The sequence below is a fragment of the Megalobrama amblycephala genome, linkage group LG3 (assembly GCF_018812025.1).
Source record: "Megalobrama amblycephala isolate DHTTF-2021 linkage group LG3, ASM1881202v1, whole genome shotgun sequence".
Classification (NCBI taxonomy): Eukaryota; Metazoa; Chordata; class Actinopteri; order Cypriniformes; family Xenocyprididae; genus Megalobrama; species Megalobrama amblycephala.
The window spans coordinates 56,273,916-56,287,660 of record NC_063046.1 but is presented as its reverse complement, the minus strand read 5'-3'; positions in this window follow the sequence as shown (position 1 = coordinate 56,287,660).

Genomic DNA, 13,745 nt, shown 5'->3' with positions numbered 1-13,745 from the left:
CTCTTACTAAAACATATTAATGAGACTAATGCTGCCTTCACATGCTATCAGAATTATCGTAAATATGACTTCAGGGGGCATTCATGTGCAACATTCAAGTAGGATAACAATAATATAACAAAGAAACTCTGAGATAATTTTGATACCTTAGTTTCCATATTGGCTGGGACCATACATATTTAACCTGGTGAAGAAGAGTATGGTTTCTGTAGTAAATTGTAGGTTTTATTCATTTTTTATGCAACTAATTTGTTATAGCATTTGTCATTTCAGTCATGCATGTATCTGTGACCATTAGTTGCTATTATCCCTGTGTAAAAATGCACAATATGCATGAATTTTAATTATGCTACAATAAACCTGGGTTACATTTTTCCAACATCAAAACACTTGCATGGAACATACTCATTGTTACAACATTAATTAAGGCAGCATTAAACAGAAGGTAGGCTTTCATCTAAAACTGTGATTGGCTGTGATTGGAATGATTATTATTTATTTTAATGTAAACATTTTGCTGAGATTTTCTATTTTAATATAATTACTGCAGAAATGCACAGTTTTTCCATCATGTTTTGAATGTGTTTAAAAGCTGTGTTTTAGCATTTGAAAAATGTGCTGTGAATATATAGTTATTTGCAAGTGGGGTATAAATAACAAGAGAGTTAATAGATTTTGGAAGACCACTGAATCACTGGTCATTGAATGCATTTTATGCCAAAGCAATGAAACATGATCAACGGTTTAGCCCACATAGACTGTTGTTGTGCTGACTCAAGTCAAGTCAAGTCAAATCAAATCACCTTTATTTATATAGAGCTTTTCATAATGCAGATTGTGTCAAAGCAGCTTTGCAGTGATAACTGGCAAATAATTATGGCTGAAAAAAAATGAAGAAAATGGTATCATTGTCCAACTTAAATAAATTCATTATTGATTCATTCTGTTGTAAAAATCAATAGTTATTAATTAAGTTCATTTATATCAGCACTGGAGAAAACAGTGAAGTCATCGTCCAGCTCAGTTCAGTTTGCATACAATAGTGTCAATGCAGGCAGATCAAAAACATTTTTGAATATCAAGTGTCCCCAACTAAGCAAGCCAAAGGCGAACGCGACAGCAGCAAGGAACCCAAACTCCAACAGGTGACAAAAATGGAGAAAAAAACCTTGGGAGAAACCAGGCTAACTGTGTGTGTGTGTGTGTGTATGTGTGTGTGTCTTGAAAAAGTGAAGAAATTCAAATTTTACCTTTAGGGCAACAACAGTTTGTCACTGGGTCAGAACCAGACTGGTAAACAGCAGAACTGTTTTAGAATGGCTGATTTCAAACAGGATTTGAGTTTTGCTGACAAGCTGCAGGAGAGTCTGACTCTATTCACCTACAACAAATGGTGAAAGTGACCCACACTGTGAGCCAATATGAAGGTCAATGGCATTATATGGAGTTAGAGGAAAAGGATTTGTCACTAAAGCCATATTCGGACAGGATTAGATTTACATGAAGAGGTGAGGTAAAGTAATTATTACCAGAGCTTCTCAATGATTTTATCCATTCGAATGTGCCATCTAAGTAATCATCACGGACAATGTAAGTAAAGATTATGGCGACATTTCCTTCTGTACAAAGGTCCGGAAAAACCACCTCAGGTAATGCTAATCCTGTGTGAATATATCAACTGTAAATATGTATGTAAATATTCCATAATTTCCTGTTTAAAAGTAGTTCTCCACTGATTTTTCAAGTGTGAAAGCGCTTGAAGAAGCATTCAGTTGCATTCTAGGCGGTGGGACAAGTCTGTGGCAAACCTCAAGTGTTTTCCGCATACCTTTTAGATCAAAAAGAAGGTCTAAAGCAGTTGTTAGAGGTATAAACGTTCATCAACGCATACATCAGTTATGGAAAGCAGAAGCTCAGTCATATTGGCTTGACGTGCGAGAACCAATGAAGTTCATTCTTGTGTGTTATGCAGCATGTTTGAGCTTCCGTAAGAACCAATGAGGTTTGTTCTCACGTGTCAAGCAGGTTTGGTTGAGCTTCTGTTTATGTTCGCTGATCAATGTTTATATGTGAATAAATGCCTAAATTAAATCTCTTCATCATATAAAGCATCCGAGTCTCTTCAGAAAATGTGGACTAAAGCACTCAATTCGTATGGATTAGTTTTATGATCTCTTTATGAACTTTTTGAAGTGTCAAAGTGGTAGTTGCGTAGCTGTCAATGGAGGGACAGAAATTTCTGAGATTTCATTAAAAATATCTTAACTTGTGTTTCGATGATGAACAAATGTCTTACGGGTTTGGAATGACATGAGGGTGAATAAATTACAGAATTTTCATTTTTGGGTGAACTAACCCTTTAATATAAATTTAAACTATAATACATTTTCATTTAATTGCAGTTAACATCCAATTAAGTGTCCATTCATTTCTGACTTAAAGCTGCTGTAGGGAGTTTTTAGAAAACCTTGACTTAGCCTGAAAATTTGAACAAGCACAACTCACAGGTCACTCCCCCTTGCTCTCTGCTGCGCTACAGCCCTCCCTCCACAGCTCCTCCCCCATCACAACGGAGCCTGCCGTGAACGCGCAGGCTAGTAAGGCGGATAAACAGTTATGGCACATTCACTGGTACAGACGAAACATCATCAATATGATTTAGCTACACTGACTATGGCCTGCCCGTACTTTGACTACAAACTTGGTCCTCAAAACATTACGTATTTTGCAATACATGTAATGTAACTATATGACGTTGCACTATTTCTATAAGTAATAAATAGCTAGTATGATAATATAGCTAACGGTAACTAACGTTACAGTATGCAAGTAATTATTCTATCGATATGTAATGCTAAATAAGGTTTGCTAGTACAGTAATTAGTAGGTTTCAATAGTTGCTTTGCACAGCGCGTGACATTTTATCTGTATGTTATGCGGCTAGAGTTTTGACACCGAGTCAATGGGCTCCGACGAGGAATTCACACCCACAGCGACTTCGAGGAGTCAACGGGCGGGGAGAAGAGGAAGCATCAGGCAGGGGACGGGCAGGCCTGTTTTAAAATGATCTTAGTTGTGTAGTTCTTAAAAAATTAAACAAATCAAGCAGGGATACTTACTTGTCAAGCAGAAATGTGGCTGACTCTGCATCGGTTTTTAATCCTTTCAGGACACGTAGCTCCCTCCACCTCGGAAAAGCCGCTCCGATATTTACCCTCGTTTTATTTCGGGCTCTATCTAATTCTTTCTTTTTGGCTTTTTTATCATCGTCATCTATCTTTTTCCGTTTACCCGTCTTTATTTTGTGAGCAGGTGCCACTCGAGGAATTGGCAGTTTGGATTGTTTTTCCGCCATAAGCAAAGCTGCGGCACACCGGTAATCTTGAATTTGAACTCCTGTATGCGCTGGCGCTGTGCATGAGAGGGGTGAGTTCAGCATGCATGCGAGCTTGATTGACACTGCTAAGACACTCCTCCTGGCTCTGATTGGTTGTTTCTTACCGGGAGCGGTGTATTTCTGCAAATGGCAATAGGACCACTGGGAGGAGCCAGAGGAGCTTGATTTTTTCACAGATTATCTGTCTCATATTCTACTGTCAGGACATAATGACAGGTTTAACAAATATGTAAAAAATACATTTTTACAAAAGTTACCTACTGCAGCTTTAAGTATATTCTTTTAAAGTATATTATATCTGAAATAAGTACTCTTTTTTAAAGTATGCTAAAGTGTACTTCTTTTCTACAAGTGATGGATGGAAAGACTTTTTCTTCTTCCACAGAGGCCACTAATCCTCCTGGTCCAAAGCTGAAACAATGAGTGGGAATGTGAAAGTCTCTGATGGAAATGAATGGCCATCCTGCAGTAACAACATCTCAGAATTTTCCATTGTGTGGTCCAACTCCTGCTATCCCAATACAGCTCCAGTTTAAGAGCTTTTCTGTTTAATCTGAAACATCCTTACTATATGACAACCAGCACTTCTTGGGTGTTGGAGTAAAAAAAATTCTAGATAAAGTCCAAATTACTTTGCTTGGGCCAAGAATTTACATTTAGCATCAGGGATTCATATAAGTCGTCGACAGGAGCTCAATGAAGGATGTTTGCTGCCACAGATCGCATTTTTGGCAGAAACGATTCACACCACTCTGCAAGCCAAGCCAGTGGAAATGGCCCCTAAAACAATCTACAGTCGCTTTTATCCTCAGATGACCTGCAATGGGAGGCAAATGAGCCAGTCTCAATACAGTTTCTGTTTTAGTGTTTGGTACCACCAACAGTTCATGGATACAGAGCTGACCTGTTCCTTCCAGTGTAAGCTCACCAAAAAGCTGTTTATACCTTGGCCGATAGAGTGTTGCAGGAGTGATGTATTTTTGATGATGTATTTAAATGGGAATACAGAGGTTATTGGGAATATTAAACATCATCACACCGAAAAAAAGTAAATTCATCTACTCACTAGTTCGCTTTTACAGCCTTGTGTTTATAATCTAACTCTTGTAAACTTTCAGGGAAAATGTTTTTAACAAATTATTTTAACAAACTCTGTTATCCTTATGGGAAATGCATGACTTGCAATGCAAAAACTTACCTATACATACAAAACACTGAACCTTTTTATAGTAGTATACTTTTTATAATATTTTTATAAAGGAGACTTCTGTCACCCTCAGGACTGTGATACATTTAACTTTGAGTTCCATCAGTGGCATTGTCACTTAATTTGATTTGATCAAAATGTCACAACTGGTACAGAGAGGAGACACTAATCCTGTTAAACAATGAGTGCAGGGGACATTTCCATCTCTCACTGTCTTCTTCAGATGTCCCAGGACCCAGAAGTGGGATAAATCTGACAAAATCTCCTTTTGGGGACATTCACACTTGTAAAAATGGTATAAAAATGAAAAGAAAAAAAAAAGGCAAACGAAGCTTCTTTTTTTATTGTAACAAAGCAGAACGTTTTCTGGTTAGGGTTATATCTTGTTTTATTTATTATTTATATATCAATTTAAAAAAAAAATCCGTTTTACACTTTTATGTTTTTTTTTTTTTTTATATTTAGTCTGTTTAAAATATTAAATCAGTTTTTGAAAGTGCTAAAATTTGACTCTGTATATATTTCTTTTCAAAATGCATTTTGTTCCTTAATGAAAGAAAACAAAACAATAGGTGAAAAAAAAAATATTTTTTACATTTCTCAAACAAAGCCATCATCAGTAGAAAGATAGAAATGCAATAAAATAGCTCAAGTTGAAATAACAGTTAGTTGGCAGTTGGTTCTGATGTTTAGTTCTGAGTTTATGCAATACACCACGCATTGTGTGTTTTCCACAAATACCAGATAATCCATGTTATACCAGCATGATTTCAAGTTTTAAGTCAAAAAGTGAGCAAAGAGCATTTTTTATTAGTGCAGAATTTTTAATACTATAATTTTACATCAAAACCTATCTTTGTATTTATTCTATTTACAAAACATTTATTTATTTATATATTTTTTTTAATCTTTAATCACTATTATTTCACTCCAGTGGCCAGTTGCATAAACACAGTCACTATATAAAGACTATGTCTTGAGAACTAGTGTGATTTCACTACAAGAGATAGGGGAATTTATTTTGATTAAAGATTAGGAGGGCACATTAATTTAAAAATAAATAAATAATGATATGCACAGATAAATCATTTATAATAAATACTTCCATATATAAAAAATATCAATTTTGATTTAATGGTGTCTTTAAAGAAAGAAATTGCATAAGTTCATGCAACTAGTGACAGGTTTAAAGTAGATTTTGAATCCCAGATTTACAGAGGATTTCTTTTTTTTTTTTTTTACTGTTGACCCCACTGTATATTCCTGCAATGAGCATGTTAGCAGATGTGACCTGCACCTAAAATTCAAGAAAACTGGCAAGACCATTCATCAAAGACTTTATAATGTTCCTGTTTTTAATTTCAGTGTCAGGATGACAAATTAGCATGTAGAGAGAATATCATAACTAATTAGGTGCCCTGTCTCTCTCTCTCCCAGAAAATACCTTGAAAATCATTTCAGAGTTCGCTACCTGCATGAATGACCACATTGCATCACAAGCTCTCAGACAAGACTTCATCCTGATCACCAATGATTCCTTGGCTATGTTTGGAATTAACACGTTTAACACCTTTACTCAGAATTTGTTCTGTGTGATTTCTTTTCTTTTTTTTTTTTTTTGTTAACAACTTTTTATTGAGGTTTTTTTTTTTTTTTTAAGTAAAGAATTTCAAGAATACAATTATACAAATCTAGAACCCACCCCAAACCATCCCACCCCTGGTAGACTTCGAGAAAAGTAGAAATATAATACAAACACAGAAGAAGACAAAATAAATTAATTTAAAAATATAAATAAATAAATAAGAAAAAAAATAAATAAAAATAAACAGGTTTACAAAGATGTTAAGAAAGTTGAAACAATATCAAAAGCAGCGTGCCATAAATTCAGTCTTAACATTGGATCCATGCATACGAGAAGTTGAGAATTCCATTAAATAATGTCCAACAAAGATACTGTCCACGTTCGTCTGTCCATTGTGTGAGAAGGATTCCAACGGTTGACTAACATTTTTTTTTGCCACTGTGAGAGCGGCTAACAGTAAACATCTTCGTTGAGTGGATAATATAAGGTTCCCAAAATCATTCAAAAAAAATAAAAAAAAGAGGCGTGGAGTCAAACATATATCAGTGCCCAACAGATATGATAAGTCCTGTGAGAGCTGTGTCCAAAAAGGTGAGATAGAGGGGCAATCCCAAAAGAAATGCAAGTTTGTGCCTAGAGATCCTTGAAAACAGAGATTACACTTAGGAGAGGAGGATAGATTCATGTAGAAATGTTTCTTAGGAGTCAAGTAAACCCTATGTAGAAATTTCCAGTGTATCATTTGATGATCGTGGTTCTTTAAAGACAGTTTAAACATCCCCCATACCTTATTCGAAAATAAAACATGCACATCCTCATTAAGATCCTTGGCCCAAACAGTTTTAATAAATAAGGGTTTGTATGAATGCTCAAGAAGAGACAGATAAATAACTGAAACACAAGAGGGAGATTCTTTCTCAGAAGGAATGATTAGTTTGTGCAAATGGGGAGTAGGTAAATTAGAGTCCCAAGGCACTCCATATGCCCGCAGGGCCGATCTAATATGTAAATACATTTAAAAAAAAAGGTACCTTGTCAATTATATTGGGGTTTAATGTTCTGAAATGATTTTAGACCCATACCATCATAGATATCTCCCAAAGTGTTTATTTTGTTGTGAGTCCATTGCGGACAGAGAAATGGGGCATTTGCTGACAAAAAAATTATATTATGGAAAATAGGCGAATACCTATGCCAGATTGTAACTTGTTGTGTTTGCTTTTCGACTTCCCTCCATATAGAGAGGAGATGAGTTACAATAGGACCAAACCGAGATTTACACTGCCTCAGTGGAACTCCTGAAAAACAAGATGCTTCAGTTCATAGGGATAAACTATAGATTCCTCAATTGCTCTCCATGACACAGAAGCATCAGGATTAAACCAGACTGATAAACGGCAGAGGGTAAAGGCTTGAGCGTACAATCTAAAATTTGGGAAAGACAGACCACCATTTAATCTGCAACGCTGTAAGGTAGTCAGCTTGATTCGAGGACCTTTCCCATCCCGTATATAACAAGAGACACATGCATCAAGTTTGTTCCAGTAGCCAGCAGGTGGAGAAAGAGGAATCATAGATGAAAAGAAATTAATGCATGGGCGAACATTCATTTTAATCACCGATATACAAGCATGAAAAGAAGTTGGGAGATGAGACCAATTTTCCAAGGACACAAAATACCATTCAAGTTTTTTGTGACAATTTCCTGCAGGGATGGAAAGACATCTATCCCCAGGTATTTAAATGACAGAACCACTGGAATAGATATGGATAGGGGCATGGGGTCAATTTCAGAATTGAGGGGGAGTAAACATGACTTGCTCCAATTAATTTTAAACCCAGAGCAGGATCCAAAATGGTCAAATAAATTAAAAACCTGAGAGATAGAATGTGATGGTTTCTCCAAAAACAATAAGATGTCATCAGCAAACAATGAAATATGATGGTATGTGTTTCTTATAATTATTGGAGAGATAATTTCAGATTGTCTGACCGCTTGTGCTAAGGGTTCCAGGGATAAGGCAAACAACAAAGGAGAAAGCGGGCAACCCTGATGAGTACCTCGATGTATGAAGAATGGATTTGAACAAACTGAAACTCGATCCTAAACCCAGATGCTGTAGAACCACCCATAAATAGTTCCATTCTTGCTGGTCGAAAGCTTTCATCGCATCCAGAGATAAAACTGCACAAGGGGAAGTCAACATACTCGCTGAATTAACAATAAGACATAACCTGCGCAAGTTATCCGAGGCGGAATGAGATTTAATAAAACCTGACTGGTCATAATGTACTAACCTACCCATAAATCTCTCTAAAAGCCAGGCCAACACTTTGGCATACAATTTAACATCCGTCCCTATCAGAGAAAGCTAGAACAGGAAGTTGGATCTTTGTCTTTCTTTAAGAAGAGAGAAATAATAGCCATATTAATAGATGAGTGAAATGCACCTTGAATAACTGAAAAATTGATCATATCCAACATTAGGGGACCTAAGTCAGACCAAAAAGTTGTATACAATTCTATTGGTATCCCATCCATGCCTGGGGATTTCCCGTTGTTTATAGACCAAGCTGCTGACTCCAGCTCCTGTAGAGTAAACGGTTCATCTAGATATTTAGAATCTGAATCCGACAGCCAAGGTAAATCAAGGTTGGATAAAAAGGATGCGAGTGAGTCAGGGTCACCACCAGAAGAAGAAGTATAAAGTATCTTTAGGATCCATCATAATGTCCCCAGATTGGGATTTTACAGCAGGAATATTAGCAAAATTTTTCAATCTCAAAGCTAAAAGGTGACTTGGTCTACTCCCCTGAAAATAATAATTCTGCCTGCACCTTTGAATCAAAAATTCTGCCCTGGATCTCAGTAGTGAATTGAGTTCAGTCCTAACTGCCATAATTTTGCCGAGGGTATTGTCTGAGAAGCAACGTTGATTATCTCTTGTCAAGTTCTGAAGCTGCGCTTCCAGCTCAGCTATCTTTTTATTTCGTTTTTTTCTGAAGGAAAGAGGCATATGAAATTGAGTTATTCCTTATAAAGCCTTTAACTGCATTCCAAAGTGTTCGCGGGTCATCCTCTGAGCCTTGGTTAATTTCAATAAACTCAGCAAACCTATTTCTAAACTGCAAAAGCATTCGTCCTGTAACAATTTAGGGTTAAATCGCCATCTAGAGGCCCGAGATGGCTGGGAGACCAAAGACAATCTGCACAAATTACCATCATGATCAGACAGAGACAAGGAGCAAATATCCACATCTTGAACAGCTGGGGATGAAGAAGTAGAAATAAAAAATATAGTTGATTCGAGAATAGGTTTTGTGAGTGGCGGAGAAAAAAGTGAATGACCTAGCAGAAGGGTTTAATAATAGCCAAATATCCATCAACGAAGATGAGGTTACACATTGCCGAAGTTTGTCAGAACAAAGAGCTTGACAGTGTGATTCCCACATCTATCTAAACTATGGGATATTACAGAATTCATATCTGCACCCATTACAATTTCAAAGTCAGAAGATTTCAAGAGGTAAGCTGAGAGTAAAGAAAAGAAAGTAGGTTCAGAAGTACATGGAGCATAAACTGAAAGAAATATAATATTCCTATTTTCCACTGCTGTTTTTATGTGTGTTACTCTACCATCTGAGTCACAGCCTTTATCCAAAATAGTGATATTTAAAGTCCTCCGCACCAATATTAAGACACCTTTAGTTTTAGTTTTATCGTTATCGTGATTAAAATACGATTAATCGTGCAGCCCTAATTTAATTTAATTTGACTTGACATTTGATATTCAACAGTATTCTTGACATTTATTCAACAGTGCTTTTGATCTGCCTGCATTGACACTATTCTTTAAAAGGAAAATCATATACCAATTATCAATGTAAAGCTGCTTTGACACAATCTGCATTGTAAAAAGCGCTATATAAATAAGGGTGACTTGACTTGACTTGACTTTAGTATCCGTAGATGAATGAGATACCACTTCATAAAACATATTATTGCACCTGCATACATCCTCCTCTTTCAAATGGGATTCTTGAACTAAAGCTATATCAATCTTTCTTCTTCTCAAAAAATCCAAAAAACTTGTGCGTTTGTGAGGGCAGTTTAGGCCAACTCAGAATATTAAGCTCAGTCATAGGTATCAAATAGAAATGCTAATTGACAAAACAAAGTACAACTTGGGAAATGAAGCAATTTGAGTCCACCATCAAACCACCCCCCACCCTTCCCATCACCATTTGGAGAAACATAACTTGTATATTGCAATGAACTATGGTGGCTCAAACCAAGAGCAAACCTTGATCCGCCAGCCCCCCTTAATATGATCTGTGGCGTCAACAGAAACCTGCACATTACTGATGCACCAACACTAGCCCCCTGCTGACATAATGGCTAATAAGTATGTCAAATAAATAAAATATTACAAATAAATAAATAAAGTAAAAATAAATACATAAAATAACATAACTAAATTTCAAAAAAGATAAAAGAGAAAAAATTACAACCTGGTAGAGACCATAGCACACAACTCAACACAAAATAAGAAATACAGTGTGAACTGAGAGTTTCAATATTTGTGATATAAAAATAAAGTGAGGTAAACACTTAAAAGAACAATCACCTGACAAATTAGAGCATCTCTTCTTCAATTAAAGACAGAAAATGTCCTGCTGAAGTTCACAGAGGGTTAGTAGCTGAATGATGACTGAGAAAATGTCTCGCTTCCTCTGGGGAGTACAGGATTTTTTGTTCACCCTGATTGAGAATGACTTTCAGTGTTGCAGGATAAAGAAGGAAATTCTGGATGCCAGCTTCCCTCATTTCCCTCCAAACTGGTGCAAACACACTTCTTTTTGCAGTCATTGGAGAAAAGTCTGGAAAGAAAGACAGCGTTGCTCCTTCGGTTGTTTTTACCGGCGCATGAAGTCTGGCAGCCCGCAGAATGAGCTCCCTGTCTGTGTATCACAAAAGTTTAAAGAGAAAGACCCTAGGTTTAGTGTGATCTGAGGAGACCTTAGTGTACACTCTCGTTCCACTTCAATCCTCCTACCCACCAGAGAAGGGAGCCACGTCGGCAGCGATCTTTTCAGAAAACCCATAGGGTCATCCTTTTCGGATCCTTCAGGCAATCCAACAAGACGCAGATTGCTGCGCCTGTGGCGATCTTGTAAATCCACCACCTGTTGTTCAAGCGCGGCTAATCACACATCGTGATCTGCAACTACTTTCTTTTGTTCTCGCATCTCACCTGTAAGAAGATTGAGTTTCGAACATAGCGACTGCACAACTGACATGTGAGAAGCAAATTCACTCCGCATCGCCATCAACTAGGTTTTTAGAATGTCATCATAGGTTAGCCATTTTGTCAACCGTGTCACTTGGGGACGGTGTCTTTGATCTCTTCTTAATCAGAGAAGAGACGGCGACAAATCCTGCTGTTTTCGATTGTGTGCCATCTGGTAAAGTACAAATATTTAATAAAACTTAAAATAAAATAAAAAAATTTGCAAAAAAGGGCCAAATGTATGGAGCTCTACTCAAGTGTGACTAGGTTCATGAATACGTCACGTGACTCCCCCGTTCTGTGTGATTTCTAAAAACTGTACTAACATCACAACACAGCAGTGGACAGCAGGCCAGAGGCAAAAACAACTTTATGCATGTAAGATTACATCCATGACGTGTTGGAAAATTAGTTTTAATACGGAGTTATTTCAGATTTGCATTGAATTGAGTGTTTGTATGTACTATTGGAGCTTTTCCACTGCATGGTACGGCTCGGTACCTGATAGATTTAAATAGTCAGTAACAGCCACCGCAGTATCATTTGTTCGCACAATTTTTTGTAAAGTCTTGCATTAAACGACCGTCGCATGCAACTTTAAAAAAGAAATGGCTTTATCGTGGACAGTAGACGAGGAGCAGACGTTCCTTTCATTGGTAGCCAAGGAGTGGATCCACGGCAGTAGAGGCAGCACAACTATAATGATCAGTCTATATTCCCACCCACTTTAAACTGCAGTGGAAAAGCAAACCGAAAGTAAAGCGAGCCGAGCCAAGCCGTGCCATGCCATCATCTTTGTCATCTGCTTAGGAGTGGAACATGCTCGATTGGCTCTCAAGAGAGCTGATTGCCTTCATTGTGAGAAGCACACTTTGATTAAGCTCCGCTCAAATATAGCTCTCTTCATAAGCGATGGGATTCGGGTGTCTGCGTCCTGTGGTTCGGGGCGGTTTAAATCATGATGATCTCTGCCCTTTCTCTTGCTCAATCGCCTAAATCAGAGGAACGTGTTTTGGATCCGGAAGCTTGCTTATTGATTTCTTCCAATCTAGACAAGGACATATTTTTGGTCGCCTCTGGTTCTGAGGAGCTGGGTGGTGACCCTGATGCCTCAATCACCCCTCGTACCTCAACAGCACAGTCACTTACAGTCAGCAGCGCTGTAGAAACCTGCCATTCTTTCCAGACCTCCATACTGAGGTATCGAAGTCTTGGGACAACCTATACTAGGCTCGAGTCCATTACCCTGTCATGGGGCTTGGGCAATATGAGTATGCGGCATTGATGCAGGTTGCAGAGACGCTTGCAGGCTTTGAGACCCTGTCGAATTACAACTGGCCTCATAGGCAAAGCTTATGAAGTGGTGGGTCAGAATGGTACATCCCTGCACACTATGACTATTTTGCTGGCGTGACCTTCTGAAATGACCTGGACTTGACCAGGGAATTGACCCTGAGTCAGTCAAAGAAAGCAAAGTCTGGGCCAAAGCAAAGTCCCTTTCAAGGAAAGTCTGTTCACTCAGCAGCCATATTTGCAACGCCTCTGGGCAGCTATTTCGGGCATCCAAGACCAAGTCTTATCAATTTGAATGGGGAAATCCTGAAATCTCAAAAACGGCTTGGCGAACTCAGCAACAAAATCTGACATGAACTGTTCCATAAATGTTGTTTCTTATGCTCAAATAGCATTTAAAAAAAAAAAAAAAAACTTATTTTTCAGGCTAGAAGGGCAAATGCGCATGTGTAGTCCTAAGCACAAATCTCAGGTTTCTATGGGAACTGGAGCCTCTAACGGCAGCTGCAGTGATGCAATGACATTATCAATTAGCGATTGGCTCTTTTACTTAGAAGGCGAGACGTATCCTGCCATATTGTGCATTGCAGTTTCTCCCATTCATAACTAATAGGTGTGAACCGTCTTTCTATATCTATAGTCTTTGGTCAAAGTCCTTGCCCTCCATGCCACTAAGCAGACAGCCCACTCCACTGGCCGTGCTATGACTGCTATGGTTACCACTGAGAGGCACCTGTGGTTCAACTTGTCTGGCATCAGAGAAAAAGAAAAAGCTTTTCTCCTGGATGATAGTTTCGCCGTTGGGCTTGTTCGGCAACGCAGTCAATGCTGTGGTCGACAGGTTTCATCTACATCAGGGAGCCAGGCTCTGCACATAGCCATTTAGGGTGAGGGACGATCTTAAGACGATCATCACTGCTAGAATGGCTAGAAAGAAGCAGCCTGACTGTTGTGGCCTCAGGGGTTCAGTGT